Raw genomic sequence first — 22,235 nt, 5'->3', positions numbered from 1 at the left:
AAAGGAAAATTAAATTTGTAAAAAAGAAAAACAAATGCATTTCCGATTTTGATGTTTCTGATTTTATATGGTAAATAAATTGCTGTGATTTAAATTACAATTGTAATATGCAAATGTATATTTAATAGGTATAAAGCTTCTTATTCTATTAACCTAACCCGCCACCATTTGACTAGCCTTGGGCCTTTGGCTATATTTGAAAGAGTTAAGTTCTTTTTTCTTCATTAAATTATGACATTTATCTTTCAAAAGTAGTGGAAATAAACGAGATACGGTGTAGAATGATAGTAGCTCAGATCTAGCCCTAAATTTTTCGCAAGTCTTATCTGTGTTTTTATAGACGATATCCGAGAGTGTGAGCACATAACTTGACAAATGCAACTTGCAGTAGTCGGCCCCATTTTTACACCCACACTTTAACCATACCATTTTAACGAAGTTGTATTTATCGAGTGTGCACTGACGATCGTGAAAAATATCATAAGAAGATTCTATCAAGGGAGTATTTTCCTGGGCAAATCATGACAGGGAGTTGTAGTGCTCATAAGGGTAAACGCTTTTGACCATTAGAAAATCAAACATTTATCATCATTTTGAAAAATCTGCTTAAGAAGGGGAAAAAATGGTGAAATCATCTATTTTTTGCACTTGAATCAGTTCGCTCAGAGAAATTGGAAATAAAATGTAGGAATTAAAAAAAGTGAATTTTATCTTAGCGCTCTTTGTCATTTTCAACATGTTTCCACATAAAGTCCAAAACACGCAGGTTTTCCGTTGATTTTCGGTAAAATTTTAAAGAAAAAGCTGTCTTACACTCATACATCATCTAAATTTCCGTCTCTTTGAAGTTTTGCCATTGCCAGAAGCACAAACGTCGGATCGTGGTTGGAATTATGTATGGAAACCGGGAGAAAGAGCTGTTACTTAATTTTTTGAATTACAATTCTTATGGACCAAAGCTCTCAAGTGATGTCCCAGTGATTTGGGGTCTTTCAGGTCGTAATTATCCCCTACAGTGTCTTTCTCGTCAACAATTCACCCCCTACAAACTCATTAAGTTATTGTAGATCGGATGGCCCTATCTTCCTGATCTGATAGGGACATAGCGTAGCATGCTTGACGCGGTCTCGAAATAGACTTTTTGGCAGTTTTGATTTGTGGCATCAACGTTTTTTCCATGCTTCACTTCTCATCCATTGTCCCAAAGACCTCTACCACTTACATTATATTATCTGACTACAGTTGCATATGTGCAAAGGAAACAACTATGGCTTTGTGCTCTTTAACAATATTCGATTTTGGACGGTCAGATACGTTCAACAGTGTTCCATCATAACCTAGGGTGAGTTTCTTCACTTTGTGAAAGGGAATTATGAGAACTCTTAAACTGTAAATTGGCTGTGTCTCCTGGAGGGATCTCCACTGATTGATAACCGTAAATTTTCAAGTCTTTCATATGATTATTAAACGTTCTATCACTGCAAAAAGATGATAGACACATCGGACAGTATTGAAAATTCCCACGCTCTTTCGTTCGAGACAACAGTCGACTAATTGCCGTAATGGAAAAAAATGACCATATCGATTTACGTCTTTGGGTGGTCTATACATAAGCCAATCCCAACTTTAACACTATCTAATACCACCGCCCTAACTGAAACCTAAATGTCTTTTTATGCTTTCCCTTCCCATCTTTTACAATTTTACACTACTAGTCACAAATTTCCAGTAAAAAAACGCAATTTCTAATTGTTTCCATATCAGAAATATGGAGTCTAAACACCAGCAATATCAATTTTTATAATAATTTAATATAAATATATATACTGGTCAGGTACGTGTTTAATAGCATTCTTAATCTTCAGAAAAGGTCTGAGACCTTTTCTGAACAGTCCAAAATGACAGTTAAGCATTATATTAAGCTGTGATGCTAGTTAATGAATACAAGAGTAAAGTACGGGCTCAATGACTTTCCTTCGCCTCAGAAAAACTTGGGAAAGGTGTCGAGGAAGTGACCACGTCAAAATCGGATATGCTATTCTACTTTCGTGATTTATATGGGTTATTTTTATGGACTTTGTTATAAGGAGAACAAAAGAGGCTATGGCAGAGCACGGAATGAAATAGAAAAATAAAACTCTACTAGACTTATATTATGCTGCTGGTTCAAGTGTCCTAGATAAAGAATTAGCAAAATAAAGGATTTTTGGGCGACTTTGGGTTTTCAGGGTGCAAAAATAGGTTTGAAAATTAATGTTAAAAAGACTGACTCGCTTAAACTGGAAATAAGTGAAGGTAAAAATGTGATGTTAGGTAACGAGAAGCTCAATCAAGTAGATAGCTTTACTTACCCAAGTGGAACTATTAGTAAAGATGGTAGATGCAGTGAAGATGTTAAAAGTGGAATAGCCATGGCCCAGGGTATCTTTTTACAGTTAAAATTTTTTCGGTAGAATAGGAAGATAAGTCTGAGAACCAAGATTAGAATATTGAAAGCTACAGTGATGTCAGTAGTCAAGTGTGGTTTTAAAACGAGGGCAGTTTGAAAGACGGAGTAGGATTCGTTAGATATTTTGCAGAGGCATTGTCTACTGATTCTTTTGCGTACCCATCTGGCCGACCATATTTCAAACATTATTCTGTACAAAAAATGTTGGTCTATTTCACTTTCTAGGGTTACAATGAGAAAAAGTTCAAGAGTGCTAGGACACACTCCAAAGATGAAGGATGACAGATTGTCAAAGATCGTCCTGTTCAGCCAACCATCTAGGGCCAGAGGAAAAACAGTTCGTTTTCTTATGGGTGATAAGAGGTCGTGGGAAAGGATTTGATGGAAATTGAGAATTCTTTGCAGGGTTTAAAAAGGGAGGATTTGATTAGATGGGAAGGAGTATGAGCGTCCGTTGTTGTGTTGGCTTCAGGAAACTTGGTGCTGTAATTATTTGTTAGTAGTAGTAGTAGTTTCATGGTACACATTATATTTTTTACTGGAGAACAAAAAATTGAAAAGTGGATCTTAGGTTTTCTTAATGTTATTGATGAATAATTGTTTGTTTGAACGTTTCTATCTAGCCTTCAAGACAATACAAAATATTTTTGAAGTCCAAGTTCAAAACTATAGTTATATGTCAATTTTTTTGTAAAAGAAAAAAATTGGAGTTTTGAACTATCTCAAGACCAAAATTAAACATAAGAAAGCGAGTTTTACCGATCTATTGAGCATATTTCATTTCAGTATGTTTTAAATAGAGCTTACCCCATTGATAAAGACGGTCACATGACAACTTTTAATTTACCGAACCGAGCAAGTGGAATATGTTATTTGGATGACAATGAAACATGTAATTGATTGCCAAAATTCCCTCAATTTTTTCCAACAATTCTTCATCGAAATTTTTGTTGACAAAAATATCAAATTGTCAATATTTTCTCATGGACTACAAACTATGAAAATCTGTAATATTTGAAGCATCTAAAATCCCCATTAAAAAACTTGTATTCTCTTTTAAGCTAAAAATATTAATAAAACTACTACTACTACTACTACAAACAAATCACCGCAGCACCAAGCCGCCTGAGGCCAACACAGCTAAGCACGCTCCTCCGCCACCCCAATCTATTCAAAGCCTGCCCTTTTACACCCGCCCACGAAGTTCCCATTTAATTTAAATATTTCTTTATGACGTCCTCCCACCCCAGACGGGGACGACCTGCTTTCCGTTTAGCCCTAGATGGTTGGCCGAAAAGAACAACCTTCGGCAATCTGTCATCCTTCATCCGCACAACGTGCCCTAACCACCTCAACCTTTCTTTCATTATAGCCCTGGAGAGGGGTATTGAATCACATATTTCGTATAGCCTATTGTTTGAAATACGGTCAGTCAGCCGGGTACCCAGAACAATCCTTAAGCAATTTCTCTGGAAAACATCTAGCAAATCTTCATCCACTTTTCGGAGTGTCCATGCTTCAGAGCCATATTTGACCACTGTCATCACTGTAGCTTCTAATATTCTAACCTTGGTTTGCAGACTTATCTTCCTACTCTTCGAGACTTTTTTTAACTATGAAAAAACACCCTGAGCCTTGGCTATTCTATTTTTAACATCTTCACTGCTCCCACCATCTTTACTAATAATACTACCAAGGTAAGTGAAGCTGCCCTCCTGATCAATCTTTTCATTACCCAACACTTTTCATCTTCACATATTCCTAGCCTTAGCGACTTAGTCTTCCTAACACTGATTTTCAAAGCAATTCTAGCACCCTGAGCTCGCAAAACCTCTAAAACTTCATTTATTTTGCTCACACTTTCATCTAGGATGCTTAAATCATCAGCATAATTCAAGTCCAGGAGACTTTTTCCTCCCCATTTGATTCCGTGGTCTTCCATTGCCTTTCCTGTGCTCCTTAAAACAAAGTCCATCAAAATAATCCATATAAAGGGGGATAGAACACAACCCTGCTTAACTCCTGATTTAATACAAAACCAGCTGCTAACCTCATTTCCTACCTTAACCGCAGCAGTGTTATTCTCGTACATAGCACTAATCGCTTTAATGTATTTGTCTGGTATATCATACAAGGATAAAACCTTTACTGAAGCTCCTCTATCAACAGAATCAAACGCTTGCTCATAATCTATAAAACTAAGGACCAAAGGTGTTTGAAAACTCAGGCACTTCTCAATTATTAGCCTAAGAGTGAAAATTTGGTCGACACATCCTCTACCTTTTCTAAAACCGCACTGCTCTTCTCTTAAAACTTTGTCTACGGCATCTCTCAGTTTGAAAAGTATCATATTACTAAGTAATTTGCTACCAACAGGGACCAGACTAATACCTCGATAGTTACCACACTCACTCTTATCACCTTTCTTATAAAGTGGCTTAATTAAGGCTTTCCTAAAATCGTTAGGTACTTCCCCTTTTTCGAAAATCATATTCATAATCTTCAATAACTTATTTCTAACCTCAGAGCCACCATGTTTAAGAAACTCATTTACCACCCTATCAGCACCTGGATACTTATTATTCTTTAATCCTTTTTTACTGTTGCTAATTCCTCCTCAAAAAACAAATCTTCCTTCACATCCAAGGTATCACAAACTTTTTCATTTTCAACTCTTCATTTCAACTCATTTCAACTCTATCTCGGTTAAGCAAATTCTCAAAATGTTCGGCCCATCTCTCTTTAGTTTTTTCCTTATCGCTAATTGCGACCCCATTCCTATCTTTAACTGGGACAAGTCCGGAATGACTACTCCCTCTCAATTTGTTAACGTGCCAGTACAATATTTTACTATTATGCCGTCTAACTGCATCTTCAAGATCCTCGGCTATTTTATCCATGGCCTCCACTTCACACCTCCTTAGTTCATATTTTAATGCTTTCTCCACTTTCTTTACATTTCTTTTGTTTTCATACGATTTAATACTCAGATAGTTCTTGTACAAATCCTTTCTCCTTTCTATTAAACATAAAGCTTTTTCACTAATATTCTTAGCTGCAGTTCTAGCTTTCTTCCCTAATACACATTCAGCAACTTCACAAATTGTTTTTCTAAAATTATTCCAACCATCTTCCACATTATAAAATTTTAAACTCTGAAGTTTAGTATTCAACTGTTCCTGGAAAGTTTCTCTCAAATTTTCATCCCGGAGTCTACCAACATCATAACTTCCCGGGAGGGAGTTACCCTTCCGATATTTCAGTTTTAAATTCACCCTTAACACTACTAGATGGTGATCTTTACTTTTAACATCAATAGCAGCACTCTTATATACCCTAGTATCTTGTATTGATCCTGGCAGTCTTCGGTTTACTATAACATAATCAATAAGGTTTGCTGTCTTACCATCCCGTGAATACGATGTTAACTTATGAGCCATTTTATGACCAAACACCGTGTTGGTTATAACTAGATTGTTATACCTACAAAATTACAAAAGTCTGTATCCGTTACTGTTTTCTTTTCCTACACCAAATTTAGCTAGGCTAGGATACCATCTATCCTTATTTCTATCGACCTGGGCGTTAAAATCTCCCAGTAATAGCATCATATTTCTACCTGGGACCCTGTTTATTTGAACTTTCTAGTTATAAAATGAGCAATTAGTATTCTATTATTAATACCTTCCCAGCCTAAACAAGATTAATAAAACATGAAACAATATTAATAAAATATGAATTATATAGTCATATTTTGATGACACGAGGGCAGAATCATCTTCAGAATGTTTTCATTTTTGAAGTAACACTGGGTTTATTTAAAAAATAAATAAAATATACATCATCGATTCCCCTGAGGCATGCTTGTGCGGGAGAAAACCCTCCTAATAAATAAAAAAAAAGGCATAATTAGAGTAGAAAGGGGGGTCCGACTCCCATCCCTCACCCCTGCTGCCATCTACAATTTAGTTTAATGCTGACGGGACTCCTTATATGGGCATGGAATCCCCAGGGAGAATGATTGCATAATCGAAGTGGGTCAATGACCTCTTTTTCCCAGGTCGATTTATTTGTTGTTGTTGTTTTGGCCAAGTGCACGCTCGGGGCGAATGTTTTGATCCAGGAATAGGAAACAGTATTTGTTGTTGTTGTTTTGGTCAAGTGCACGCTCGGAGCGAGTGTTATGAGTTTCCAGGAATAGGAAATAGTTAGATCACGTGTTTCCTTCTTAGCCAATCAGCGAGTCGGTTACATCTCCTTTCTAGACCAATCAGAGGCTTGCTTACATATGGTTTTTCCCCGTTACATAACAATTCACCCTTGAGATTTCGTTTATAACGGACATGCATTGTGATTAAATTATCAGATAGTAAAGTAGCCTGACAATGGATAGAACACTTCAAATTATTGATGAGCTTGAAGCATTGGCAGCCTCAATTTACCATGTAAGTTCTGTTTTAGTACATTTTCATTTTTATTTTCAAAATAAAATTATTTTCCTTGGTCACCCTCCAGTATATTTAGGTAAATCCCCCCTCCCCCACAATACAAACTCCACCACCATGCTATCTTTATACTCACTAGAAAACATAAAATATGTTCTTTTTACTACCTAAACCCTCCTCAAACCCCCCTCAAAACCCTCCACTGTTTTTACAAGTATAATTCTTCCAATAGAAATAAATTTATTCTTTCTGTAAGCCTATCTAAAAGTGACAGTCAACTTTATGTCAATCCCTTAGTGATTAAGCCGCTAAATTGACAAAACATTTCCGCAAGATTATAATTGGTCACCCTCCAATATATCTAACTAAGTCCCCCCTCCCCCCCAAAAAAAAACTCCACCATGCTATCTTTATACTCGATAGAAAACATAAAATATGTTCTTTTTACTACCTAAACCCTTCTCAAACCCCCCCCCCACTGTTTTTACAAGTATAATTCTTCCAATGGAAATAATTCTATTTCTCGAAAAAAGGTGACTTTTCAACCGTTTGCATTTTCAATGCACCTTTTCTGTATTGCCATCTTATCTGTAACTAACTTCTGTTAATTTTTAGGCATTATGCCGCTCTGTTTTGACATAAAGCTCTCCGCGCGAGGTTATAAATAATTTGTCACCCTTTTCCTGTGTATTTATGATTGCGGCTTAGCCAAAGGAATTGTTTTTCCAGTCAAATTAAAAACACTTTAACGCAGAAAGAGATTGCTGTTTATTAAGCTTGTAGATTCACAACCTGTATGGAAGAGTGAAACGGGATTATTACCAAAAATAATTACTAACAATATTTTTAGGACATTCGTGAAAAGGGGGGGGGAGGGGATATGCCTCAATTCTATCGCCATCGTTGTAAAGTGAAAACAAAGTGTTTCTTTGCGTGAAAAGTAATGGGCTGGAATGTCTATGAATAAGCTTTTTTAATTAATTAAAATAGCATTTGATTTCTGAGTTTAGTATAATTTTACTTCTTGCTTTACTGAAAATGCTGGGGAGGGGGTTTATTAGTGATAAATGCTTTCTACACAAAATTATGGTTAGTGGGGGTGGGGATACTAATTTTCCTTCTTTAAAAAAGGGATGAAATTTTTTTCCATACTAAATTTTTTCTCTTCTTTTGTAAGGCCAATTATGAAGAATGTATACCCCTTCCATCCAAGAAGGCTAGAGGCATCGAGACAACCTTTGTACAACGGAGGGAGATGGCTGGGGCCTCCAAAACTGTATCCTCTGCGCAACCTTCTAGGTCTGTGATCATAAGACATGCAGGTCCCACTAACACCGCAACTCAATGGACCCAAGTCAGTAATATCGTCGGCCCACCCAATAACAGAAAATTTAAAAGTGAATTGGCAGCTTCCTACATGATAGCGAGTCCTACTGCAGGTAAAGTTGTTATCTCACCAACGCAAGGTCTACTGATGATACACAAGGCTTCACCTGGGCCTTCGGGCATTCAAATACAGCCAGAATTTGCAAATTTGAGCATTTTTCTTACCTATCTTATAGAAATATCTAAAAACCAAACTAGTTTTCAACACTGTAAAAGTGTGTCTCAGAGATATTAAAAAATGTTATTTCTCTATAATCCCACACCCCTTGTCTTAAATTTCTCTGATCCCCCCTCCCTTGGAGATATCTAAATATAATATAATTTTTTTTGTTTGTCAAAGAAACTGCTCTTTTTCTAATATTTCCAATTTTCTCTGGCCCCATTGTAGGCATCTTCGCTATTTTCAACCTTATAATAACATTTTTAGCTAATTTTCTAGTTTACTGTTATCTCACCATTTGAAACTCAAAATGCTATTTTTCACTAGAATATTATAGTTTTAATTTTTGGCATAAAGCTCCGCACAAGCATATAAATAGTGTGTCACCCCTTTTCCTGTTTTGTTTACATTAGCGGTTATGTTAGGCAATCTAGGTTTTCAATGCTTTTTGCGTAATTCCGTGTTCGTCTGAAAATAACAGAGAACTAATTGTCTGCAAAATTAGCGATGTATATTTAGGACATTGGAATTCTATATTCTATACAAGAACGAAACAAGTTATGCCCAGCAAAATAATTGCTAACAATATTTTTAGGACTTTGCTGAAAAAGGGGGGAGGTGTTTTTCTCCATCAAATTAAAACGGTTTTTCAGACAATTGCAATAATTAAGCGGAGGCCTACGCAATCTCTATTTGGAGAAGTGAAACGAATTATTCCGCCTAACATTACGGTTTTTTGGGACTTTGCTGAAAGGGGGGGGGATATGCCTCAATTCTATCACCACCTCATTGTAAAGTGAAAAAAAAACTGTTTCTCTACGCGTTGGCGAAAAGTATGGGGCCGGGAATTTCTAAGAAAAAGATAGCTTTTTGCGCCGTGGTGGCCGGGAAGCGCCGGTGGGCCTGGGAAGCACCGCGGGAAAGCGCCACGATGGCCCGCTCGGAGGGGGAGTATTAAATAGTGGAAATTGGGAAGGGGAGTTGTTTGAACAAAATCAAATTACAACTTCTATGTCATTTATAGATTGTAAATATCTTATATTAAGTTCGATAGTTCTTATATTAAGTTAATATCGATAGAGTAGGGAATTAAATGCTACTAAGCGCGTTTTAAATAATAATTCATTTTTTTTAAATAGGGTGATTTAGACACATTGAACATAAGTTATTTTCAATGTCAGTTATTTTCAAATAAGTCATTTATAGGTTGCATTGGTTCCATATTGCTTGTCGCCGTCCTCATCAGTTGGAGGAGAGGACACACCGGTGGACTTCCACAGCAATTTACCTTGGAGTGGTAATTCACTGGACATTCCAGATAATATTGATGAGTTTATAGAAAAATTTTTAAATGTAGATTATAGCGCAGTTGAGCAGGGGGGCTTGAGTCAAAACACCCTACAGCTTTTAAATGATTTACTTATGAATTAACTGGGAACCCTCCTCTAGCCCCCGATAACCAAACGAATCCACTTCAAACAACTGAAGTGGGTTCCCATACCCCAAATATTGAACAATGTGTAGGGGGTGTTCATAATATACAAGAAGGGGAGGGGGGTAATGTCCTATTTACAACTTTTCCAGAATTTCAATTATCTAATACAATTTTAAATGCAATAGTTGTCTACACTGCGACTTTTGGGGATCCGTTTAATTCACTTATGGGGGGAAATTTTGTGTTTGACCCCGTAGAAATTGTGCATGACTATGTAGATAAAATTCGTGCACTGCTGGAGAACCAAATTCAATTATGGGGAGGGGAAGGGGCTCAATTAAGGTTTCAATTGTTTTAAAGATGTTTTATTTAAATGAGGGGAAAAGTGAAGTTTACCATCATTATATACACTCCGAGATGTGCGTGATTTATACAAATTTAGAAAATTTTGAGAGTGTTTTTTGCGAGTGGGTAGGTCAAATTATTGCGCAACTTAAGAATTACAATGAAAATGGGAGCGGCTCTGTAGTTCTATATGTTGAAAATTTAAGCGTTAATATCTGTAAATTTAAGAAAGATTTTATTTTAAGAGGGGGGCATGGGGGAGGGAGGGTAATTGAATTAAAATATAATCCAGATCTAGAAGGATGTCAAGGTGTTCAGCGGATTTGTTTTGAAACAGGTCAAAAATGTTTCAAGTACGCTTTCCTCATATCAGCATTCGAGCCTCTAGCACGTGACGCTTCCAAGATGAATTTGAAAGTTTGGGCTGTAAATGGGAAGGAAGGGTCCAATTTTCCCATTGTAGATTTCTCTTGTTTAGAAGGAAAATACCCAGTAACGCTTAGATCTATTGATATTTTTGAAAGTGCTAATGCCCATTTAAATATCGGCGTTACTGTGGTTCAGTATGAAACTGAATTTAAATATGGGGTTCGTTCAAAAAAGAAGGGGGTGGTATTCCCAGTAAGGGGCCCGTCGATTGATTTGGTCAAACACTGGGTTTGGTTGTTGTATACACCACCATCTAGTTACCTTGACAGTTCAATTGGCCATTTTAACTCTATCACAGACATCAGTGGAGTTCTGGGTGAGGGTAAGAAAAAGAGTGCCAGTTTCTACTGTCCGAAATGTCTGTCTCGATTTTGGACTGAATTAAAGCTGCAAAATCATAATGAAGCATTGTAGACGGCATGGCTACCAGACAGTTGAAACAGTTTCAGGGGATAGGTCCATTTTACGTTTTAAAAATTTTCAAAACACCTTCCTCCAGTGCAACATAATATCTTTGGACTGTGAAGCTAAGCTGGTGGAAGTGAACGATCCTCGATTTCCAAATTGAATCAAAGAACATCAAGCTATTGCAGTGTCCTATGCCCATGCCCAAAGAGACAATTCTAACACCATGCGGTTGTTACAAATAGTAGAAACACTGGATGAGGGGGAGTGCATGATCAAGGCACTGACTAAATTAATTGGCACAGCTAATGGCGCTATTTCTCGTTTGAGAAGTACCCATTATCCAATGGTGTTGTATGCAGAGGATCGTCTCGCGATTAAAAATAAAAAAATATGTTAGGTGTGTAAGGGGGAGTTTGAAGAGGGGGATAAGGGGACTAAAGGGAAAAGAGGGGGGAGGGGGAAAGTCAGAGATCACAATCACTTCTGACAGGACATATCCTCTGGGGTTAGTAATTTTAGAGGGATTGCGTATCGATCTTGTAACTTAAATGTTAGCCAACAGTTTTTTATCCCAGTTTTTATTCACAATGCAAATTACGATTTATAATTTATTTTACCGGCACTGACACGTATGCACAGGGAGGATGGGGGAGTAGACAGTCCATGGGTAAACAGTTCATTTACCTATAAAATTATTCCCAAATCGGCCGAGAAGTTGTTGCTTCTCGAGCTGAAATGGCAGGTAGTAAATAATGGGCTTACGTGTTGGAATAAAATCAGGTTTTTAGATTCTTTTAGTTTTTTTTCCAAAGGCATTGAGTCAATTGATTCAAGTGCAGAAAAGCGACAATTTTGATAGCTTTCCCTTGCTTAAACAGCACTTTCCAGACAGTTAAATGTATGACCTATTTACCTGCAAAGGTGTATACGCATACGACTATTACTGTTCTGGCGCTCGCTTAAGCGAGGTGAAACTACCTCCAATTGAAGATTTTTACAATTCACTCACCTGCAGTGAATGCACAGCCGAGGAGTATGAGTATGCCAAGAAGGTGTGGGCTAAGGGGAATTGTAAAAATGGGTAGGATTATTGTAGACTGTACTTGGCCAGTGACGTTTTAACTCTATTGGATATAGTCTGCAAGAACACAGACCAAATCTTTTCAGAGTTCGGGTTAGATATAGGCTACTTTTTTCCACATCACATTTGGTGATGGATTTGATTTAAAAAATTACTAGGGAGGAAATAGGCCTAATCACCGATGTAGATCAGCATCTTTTTGTAGAGCGTTCAATGAGGGGAGGGTATGTTTTTCATGGGGACCGCGTCTTGTCAACCGATCCGAGCGGACAAAACACCGGTGCAAAGTCAAATGCAGTGTTCTTGGACATGAACTCATTGTACCCCTCGGCAATGTCTCACTACTCTTTGCCGTTTGGTAACTATCAATGGCTTGAGAATCCTTGTGAGTTCCCCGACATTACCACCGTCGAGGACAATGGGCCGCAAGGATGGTTCTTTGAAATTGACGGGCATATTCCACTGGCGCTTCACGATTCAGTCAGAGATTATGTTTATCCCTGTATCAATCGACCCGTGAGCAGGGACTCATTGAGCCCCTACAATCGATCACTGTTCGAGGATATGGGGATGCACTGGACCCCCTCTAAGCAAAAACTGATAGCTTATTTCGACCCTAAGGAGAATGTCCTTGTTCGACATGTGCTTTTGCACTGGATGGAGAGCAATTGTTTCAAGATCATCAAAATGCATAGGGGCCAGTAGTTCAATCAGAAACCTTATTTGAAAACGTTTATCGACACTTTTGTTAATAAACACTCTACGGCAAACTCCAGAGTAGAGAAGGAATTGTACAAACTCATTCTCAATTCAGCGTTTGGCAAAATGTGTGAAAGCGTACGTAACAGATCTCGCTGCGGTGTCGGGACTGACCCCCTAGAGAGTGCAAGAATTATTGCCGACCCCAATTTTACATGATTCACGAGCTTAGAGACTAACATGGTTCTTATGTACAGAATAAATCAAAATATGGTAATGAACGAGAACATAGCGGGCGGTATTTAAGTACAAAAAATTTCTAAAAACTTTATGTTGTAATTTTTTACCATTTATTCAAGATGCACTGGCCACAGGAGGGGGATGTTCAAGTTTACTATGGGGATACAGATTCTCTGCTGCTAAAGGTAAAAACCGAGGATTTATTGGGGGATTTAGAAAAGGGGGAACACATCAGCTCGCGGATGGATTTCACCAACTGGAATCCGTCCCTCTACCCCGAGTTGGTGAAACGTCAAGCCCCCAACCAACTATTAATGTTAAAATCAGAGACAGGGAGTAATTTGATATCCAGGGGGTGTTCCCGGGTCCTAAAGTTTATTGCGTTAAAACTCATAATGGGGATGAAAAGCAGGCGTGTAAAGAGGTTCCTACACATTTTGTAAAGAGCAATTTCAACATGAGCGTGTACAGAGACTGTGTAGAAAGTATCCTAGTGCCGAGAGCACAAGTGCTTGCAATTCGCTCTCTACAGTATAGAAATTATACTGTAAGAGTGGAAAAAAATGCAATGTCATCTATATCCGACAAAGTCTATGGTCTCGAGAATTGTGTAAGTGTGCTACCACATGGCCACTACCGTATTTCAGACCGAGTTGAATGCATGGACTATCGCAATCAACTTGGTCTGGATAAATTAACCTAACCAACTAACCAACTAACCCAACGACTAACCACCACCACCAACCCGTTCATAAATTAAATGCTCTAACCCTTTCATAAATTAACTAACCCAACCTCAACTAACCCAACCTAACCTGCAGCAGCAGTGACGACAACTATTGTACAGTTTTTTCCATCGCGGCTCCCAGGGGGTGGGGGCCCTTCCCACGGCCGGCCCTGGGGGGTGGGGGTCCCGCCTGCGGCCGGCCTTCGGTCCCACGACCCTGGGGGGGGGGGTCTCCCCATTTAAATTCATAATGTTCAACTGTGCTAGTTCATGTGTTTTTTTTCTGTTGTTTTCAAGTGTTGTTGTTGTTGTACAGAAAAGTGTGCTACTGTGTGTGCTAATGCACATAAAGTTATGTTGAACAAAGTATTTTTTTAAGACAATAAGTGTTGTACAGATAGTGTTATTGTTGTTCTTCCTGTTCTTTTCTATTTATGTTGTACATAAATTGTCATTTTAATCATTGTTCATGTTGAACAAATAGAGTTTTCATGTTGCAAATAAATGACCATGAAATATTATTGTTCTTGTTGAACGTAAAGTGTTATTTTTATCGTTGTTGTTCATGTTGAACAAGTAGAGTTTTCATGTTGCCGAAATAAATGCCATGAAATATTGTTTTTTTTTTGTTCTTGTTAACGTAGATAGATCTATGGGAAAAATATTGCTACTACTACTTATTCATTAGACACGTTTGATTTACACTTAGTTATAGTCCAACTGTTGTCAACAGCAGCAGTAGCATGTATCAATTTAAAACACCCTTCAGATCGTTTCTCTGTGGTCCCTCAATGTCGGGGAAAACAACATTTTCAGCTAAAATAATTCAAAATTGTCAGAAAATGTTTGTGGAAAAGCCAAAAAAATCTACTATTTCTATAGTGTTTGGCAGGAGTCCTAAGTTCAAATAAAAGCTATTGCCACAACCATGCCAAAACAATTCATACAGGGACTTGATGTTTTCAATAGTATTGAATCGAACTCGTGGCTGATTATTGATGATTTGGCTGAATCCATTGAACAGTTCTCACAGGAAATGCAACAACTGTTCACTGTTCGCTCCCACCATTAACACATTTCCCTAATCCTAGTTCTACACAATCTGTTTCACCAGAGCAAATGTATGCGAGCCCTTGCTTTGAATTGCACGATCTATATTATCTATCGAGTTGTTCGTGATTCTAGCTCGCTAATAACTCTCAATAAACAAATATACCCCGGTGCCCCAAAATTTTTGTTGTCAGCGTACACTCAGGCGGCTAATAAACCGTATGGTTACATTTTGCTGGATCTTAATCAGAGCACACCCGAGGATCTACGTGTAGTCACCGACATTTTCGACAATGAAATTACAGTATATCTTCCGGTGAACAGTAGAAAAGACTATTAGTTGCCATTATGACACTGAAGAAACTACACGAACAACGGCACTTATTTTCCGTTTTAAGCACTTCAAAACCCTTGCTTAGGAAGGCCAAACTCAAACATGGTGTTGACAATGATTTCATTAATCTAATATCTGAACTTTGTTTAAATTTAACCGAGGGCAATGTTCAACTGTCAGATGTTGTTAGACAACAGACAAAGCAACAGCGTTCAACTGTACGCGCATTGGATGTCAAAACCAAGTGAATAATATTTAAGACAAAACGGCTCCTTCAGGCGAGTGGTAGCTTTTTCACACTTTTACTGCCAATAATTGCAGGACATGTAAACAGTTTTCTCTAGAGAGAGAGAATGGCAAAACCCTATAAATTGACACCATTTGAACTTATATTCTCGCCCGTCGAACATTTTGAAGACAATCTAGGCAAATTCATTAATAATGAGCATATTGCCGATGACAAAAAACTTTTTGTATTTCAAGATGCATTGCGACATGTGGACAGGAATAAACCTCATAGTGAGAGACTCACCACTGTCGCCGTCGCCACAGATCCCTTTGAACAAGAATTATCTCCTCAATATTTTGCAGCAGCAGTGCATTCAAAGAAAAAAGAATTGAATTCATTTTTAACGATAATTGCGAACCTAGTACCAGTCACCAAATGAGAGCAAAGTAAAATCATATTCTTATTTCTTTTGTTGGAAACTGGTAGTGAAGATCACGTTCGTGTCGATAGTGTCGGGAAGTATATTGTAATTCAACGAAAAATTTATAAACTAGTTGATTTATTTTTTGATATGTTAACGAATCTTAAAAGACTTTTATCATTTGACAATAATCTATACATCTTTCTAACCGTATCAAACTTTCCCAAAAGTCTTATTGGTAATAAGCAAATTCTAAAGAAACTAAAAGAATATAGTCCTCCAACAACACCAACACCATTTAAAAAAGAAGAAGATTCAATATTTGAAAATACTAGCAGCAGCAGCAGCAATGATTTTACAACACCTGTGGCTACTAGTCAAAAGCGAAGACGAATTCATTCACCCTCCAGTGTACAAAAGGGGAGTAGACATTACACTACATGTTTGCGTTCAAAATGGATGAAGTTCTGAAAGGTGTCTATGAAAATATTGGTGAAGCGGGAAGTTTAAGTTCTCCCAAAACACTTTCTAAAGTTGTCTCTGGCAGCACTTTGAAAAAGGCAAAAGAGTATCTAGAGAATGAACCGAGTTACACACTGCACCGGAATCACAGGCTTCGTGGCAAACAATATCGACAAACTAAAGCCTTTTTTCCTCCGCATATAATGCAAACGGATCTTATAATTATAGACGCAATTCAATGGCGTCAGAATGCGCCCTAGAATATATTCTAGTGGCAATCAGTATCTTTAGTCGCTACGCATATGCAATCCCATTACGATCAAAGGGAGGTGTTAAAGTTGCTCGCGCCATTGAAAGTATTCTTGAACAGGATTCGTATAGAAAAATTCAATCGGATCGTGGCAGTGTATTTGTTAACCCATATGTGCAAAAGGTTCTATCGAAATATAATACAACACTTTATCATAGTCACAGCCCGATAAAGGCTGCATTGGCTGAACGATTAATAAGAACGATTCGTCTATTAATTTCAAGATATTGTACACTGAAAAATACACCGGCTTTTATTCATGATTTAGATAAAATCATGCGGATATACAACCATCGACCTCATCGATCTCTGTCCAACTCAAGCCCTCGGGATTTTCACTGCAGTGAAAATACATTAGATGCTTTTCTAAAGCAATATTCCAATGGTGAAAAAGAAAACAAAATGTGAAGAAGAAATTCAATGTTGGTGATACTGTTCGAGTTAATAGAACAACCAATATTTTTGAAAAGGGGAATTACTTATGGAGCACCGAACTTTTTAAAGTGTCCAAAATCTTGGACATTGAACCAACGGCATATCGACTGCGAGACACCAAGTATGATGAGATTCTCGGCAGTTTTTATGAATATGAACTGCAAAAAGTTAGAAACACTAGTGAAATTTTATCAAATTGAAAAGATATCAAAGAGTCGTACTCGTAGGAGCAAGAGATAGTTGCTTGTTCTCTGACTAGGATACAACTCAGATTTTGATTCCTGGGTCAGTGCTGAAGACATTAACAATGCCCAATGATTTCTATGTGACTTTCATGTCCAATGTTTCTGATCCTCTCTACAATGACTTGAATAGAACAAGTGATTTTTGGACGAAACTCTCCCCCACCATCAAATTCGACGGAAAGTATGAAGTAGCTCTTGTCGAGTGTATTCTCAAAAATACCTATGATATCCTGAGAAAGGATCGTAAATATGAAATAAAAATTAGACCCTATGATTGGCCACCACCACCCTCAAGTGATCAAGAACAAATTCAAAACATCAATTGGATAAATTATACATATATTGAAATACCTTATGAGGAACTCAACTGTATGAATGATTTATGTTGTTCTATTAATAAAACAATTTCAGCTCGTAAGAAAGGAGCTTTTCATTTCAATTATTCAAAGAAGGAGGGCAAGTTCTACATTAGTTCACCTATTTCAAACGAAAAGGTTATTCTCAATGATAATCTAAAGGATATTCTTGGCTTTAAGCTCAATATAATCAATGGTAAAAGTGCCGGAAACACTAATTTCATTTTTGCTGACTACCCGCCTGCCTTCTCCACGGACACTTGTATATTTCTCTACGCTTCATTTGTGGAAACATCTCGGGTTGGTAATTTAAATGTTCCCCTCCTACGAGTTCTTGAACGAAAAACCAATCGAGAACATATTCTCCACTACAATATAAAGCATCTTCAGTATATTCCTGTAAACACTTCCTATTTGGAACTCTGTCAGTTAACACTAAGAACTGAATTGGGTGATCCCATAGCAATTTCAAAAGGTTTTGCTGTGATTACATGCCATTTCCGTCCCATCGTTCAACAACAAGATGTCTAATAAAAAAGTGGTATTCACTTGTCCTGGTATTGACTGGTTTGTTAAGCTGTTTCGCTCTTCACTACCACTGGCTAGAAAATATCTTGTACCGGCTGCGACAGATTTTGCATCCTCTACACTATACGATTGGGGCTCTGGCAAGGATTTTAAAAAAAGCGCTATGGAAAATCTTAGGTCCAGTGCGTGAACCCTTGGCGAGAGATTAAAACAAAATGGTAAAGGCTTAAAAAGGTCGAGAAACAATGCATCACTCATCAGTCTCCACTCAGGTCGGAAGCGAAAGACATCACCACTCTTGTCAAAGAAAAGAAGGAAAAAGCCGACACGTAGTGTAAACAGAAGAAGAAGCCCCAGGAAGAAAATTATTAGATCGAAACTAGATTTCTTCTCTTAAGATGTCCTACCTACCGCATAAGGATTCTCAACCTTCAATCACCGTCTCATTGAATCTATTCAATGCTGAAAATGTTTATGTGAGTGTCAAGCATGGATACTATGAACAATTTTATCCTCAGCAACCCCTCTCCGATAATATCCACTTCCAAATTTATTACACTGAAGACTACTTTATGGACATGTCTTCAACATTTATATATTTACAAATGAAAGTCCGGAAATCCAATAATACATTACCAATTCGGGCCGATGCAATATCCTTTGAAAATTGTATATTACATAATTTATTTCGTCAAATCAGTGTCTACATCAATGGCACGCTGGTGAGCACAAGCAATAATCTCTCAAATTATACAAGCTATATGCAATTCATGCTGATGACACCCAAGTCATACAAGGAATTGAGAGGCGACTCCAATGGATATGAATATATTACTAATACTGTTAATACCGATGCACTTAAAATGCTAAAGCTATCGAATTAGATCTAGTTAGAAAAATATATCATCAAATATTTAATATACCCCAATGGTTACCACCCAATTTTAAAGTGGATATAAATTTGACATTTGTACCATATAATTTCATATTCAGAAAGGAGCTTACTGCCAATCCTGATGTAAGTCTCTCCTTCAGCTCGGCAATACTTCATATACGCAAACAACAGGTCATGAGTTCTGTTGCTTTGGCAGTGGAAAAACTGAGAGCCAATGGAAAAAATATTAAACTACTTGTTCCTCATACAATACCAATCAGCGTCATATAGCCACGGGGTCACGCACTTCACCGATTCATCCTTTATCAATGGCAAAATTCCGTCAAGACTCGCTTCAGTATTTGTAAAAAGCGCCTGTGCACTAAGATCATGGACTGAATGCCCACATAAATTTGAAATGTTTGGACTTTTATCTCTTGTGTTCAAAGACAACGATATCCCACTCTAAAATAGATCCAACGATGGCCCCTATAGAATCTAGCTTATGTTGACAAAGCGCCATCGGGATCACGTCATACAGCTCCTCTGAATGTGTATAGCCAATGAAAGGTCTGTAAGGAAAGATGGGAGTCGTTTTTTGGTTTGGCATGGCGCGCGAACTATAAGCAGATTGCGCGCGGGAACTTCCTAGTTAGAATCTATATTTACTAATCCATTGTATTAGAGTCTTGCACTAATCTCACTAAATCAATATTAAACCTAGAGGGAAGTCATCCCCGAAAGCAGTTTTTTACTAGACTTAGCGCCATGAACACCAGTCAAATAATCAATGTATTTAATATGAATCCCTACATGTCCCAATACAAATCCTATTGTCTGCCCTCGGACTATCTAGGAAAAATTCAAAGTGTCAACAATACCTTGATTATTGTTAATAGCAGTCCATTGACTGTGTTGACGGGTCATTGGCTGTGCATCTTTAAAACAATGAAGACAATTGCATTTTTTTATCTTCTTGGTCTACCCTATACATTCTACACAACCCACATCAGCATCTATATTGAGAGCAGTGGGAACACTATTATTCAAAATCGGAAGAGGGTGCAGGATCTAACGACTAAAAGCTGTGGCTTCCATGCACTACTATATTTTGTGTTCCGATGTCGCGGCTAGACTTACAAGCAGTTTCTCCACATTTATGGTGACAATCCACGTCTGAACGACTTTCTAGTGGAAAATATCCTCTCAGACCTATATAATATTGATTTCAGTGCCCTAAGAGTAAAGTGCTTAAAAAATGTTTGTGAATTTGTTTATTAATAAAATGCATATATATATATATATATATATATATATATATATATATATATATATATATATATATATATATATATATATATATATATATATATATATATATATATATATATATATATATATATATATATATATATATATATATATATATATATATATATATATATATATATATATATATATATATATATATATATGTATATATATATATATATATATATATATATATATATATATATATATATATATATATATATATATATATATATAATATATATATATATATACAACAATGTCTTTAAATCTTCACTTTAGATTTCTTCATCGGTGTAAAGGCAACAGTCGTGAACCACTAATGCTGGTAAATAATTTGGATTCACTGTATATTAATCTTGATTGACTGCAAAGTCAGGGTCACATTTTCTACAGTACAATGTAACTTCACTCTTGTCATATCTCTTTGTATAGTCAATAATACTATTTGCATTCATATTGTGAAATTCACGAGTTTCAATCTGTCTATTTGAAGCAATATCACATGCAGTGTTTTCAAATGGTGAATCACATTCGGTAACTGCCAAATAAAAATCACTTGGTTTATAGTCATAATAGGCAGTGTCGTCACAACGATGACGTAGAAACCAAATTGTCTTTTTACCCCAACAGTTGAATCGTAGACCAGATTCCTCTTCCCAGAATAATTGAAATCGATGACGATACCAATCTCGTAGAAATAAACTAAAATCACGTTTGGGATTCTTTCCAATCATAGCGGAGTAAGTATTCTCCCACTGATCACATTTATCATAGTGACAATTGGAGCATAGGTACCCTCTAGGGTGAGAGTCACAAATCTCTTCAAGACATGAATTACATCCTTTAATTTGTAGTGCATATCCTCTATGTAATTTACAAGGATTACATAATTTACACTTTTCACTATAGTCATCAATAATTGTACAATTCTCACATTGAGTCCAACTGCCAAGAGTGTACATGCACAATGGATATGTATAGAACATTTTTGGTTTCCGTTGTCAACTCTCTCACAGCTAGAACGAAACTGATCGTCCTCGCTCGGTAAATTCAGTGAAGGGAATAGGGAGAGGAGTAACTCTGTGACGTTACCTCCTTCGAATGGCGGGGAGCCATCTACATTGAATCCATTGGCAATGTTTTCAAAAGTATATCCACGATAGTATTCTGCTTTGTTCCAATTATTATATAAATAAATTGAGTATAAGCACTTGAGTCACATCTTAAAAGTTTCATACAATAGTCCAATGGAAGAGACTCAGTTTTCATTATATTGTCAAGTGTTCCCTCACGAGAGAATATCCTGCGTTGAAGAGATAACTCGAGAAAATCATCATCCAAAATCAAACTTTTTTCTATAAGCACTAGATTTGATCTAATTCTCTCTTTCTCAAATTTATTCATTTTTCAATCCTTTCACTCTGACTGCTGACTATAGACTGACCCTGAATCGTTAGCCCTAACCTAACCTAACCAGAAAAGAAAGGGAACATTTTCGATTTCGATACAATTTTATTGAATAATTTCAACAACAACAATAATACTAAGCATGTACAATTAGCGCTAGAGTTTATTGTCTTCGATATGTTTCACAAATGCACTTAAAGCACATTGAAGTCTATTCACGTGTGCTATATCAACTTTAGCAGCGAAACATAATTGATCCTCCCTTTTAAATTTGCTCAAGGATATCACATATCTTGCATATACTTCATCCCATTCCAGAAAAAGTCGTGATCCTCTTGTAATTTCCACCGCAATGTTTGGTGCTCTTGTATTATTGCTACCAGCTCCACTATCAACTTCTAATAGGGAAAACATTCCACTCGCTATCATCAACACACAAATATATATCCAAATGAGTAAAGTCAAA

At 37.0% G+C, this 22,235-nt stretch overlaps 1 protein-coding gene across 2 annotated transcripts in view; it reads left to right on the top strand.

Annotated features, from left to right (window-relative positions):
- Window positions 1-22,235, top strand: part of nompC (no mechanoreceptor potential C) — a 502,015-nt gene that overhangs the window by 357,670 nt on the left and 122,110 nt on the right. The gene's annotated exons all lie outside the window — the stretch shown is intronic.

This window comes from Artemia sp. Qi Xiang Cuo, chromosome 2 (assembly GCF_049724085.1).
Source record: "Artemia sp. Qi Xiang Cuo chromosome 2, ASM4972408v1, whole genome shotgun sequence".
NCBI lineage: Eukaryota > Metazoa > Arthropoda > Branchiopoda > Anostraca > Artemiidae > Artemia > Artemia sp. Qi Xiang Cuo.
The sequence above is the reverse complement of the archived record's forward strand: the minus strand, read 5'-3'. Positions and strand labels throughout refer to the sequence as shown.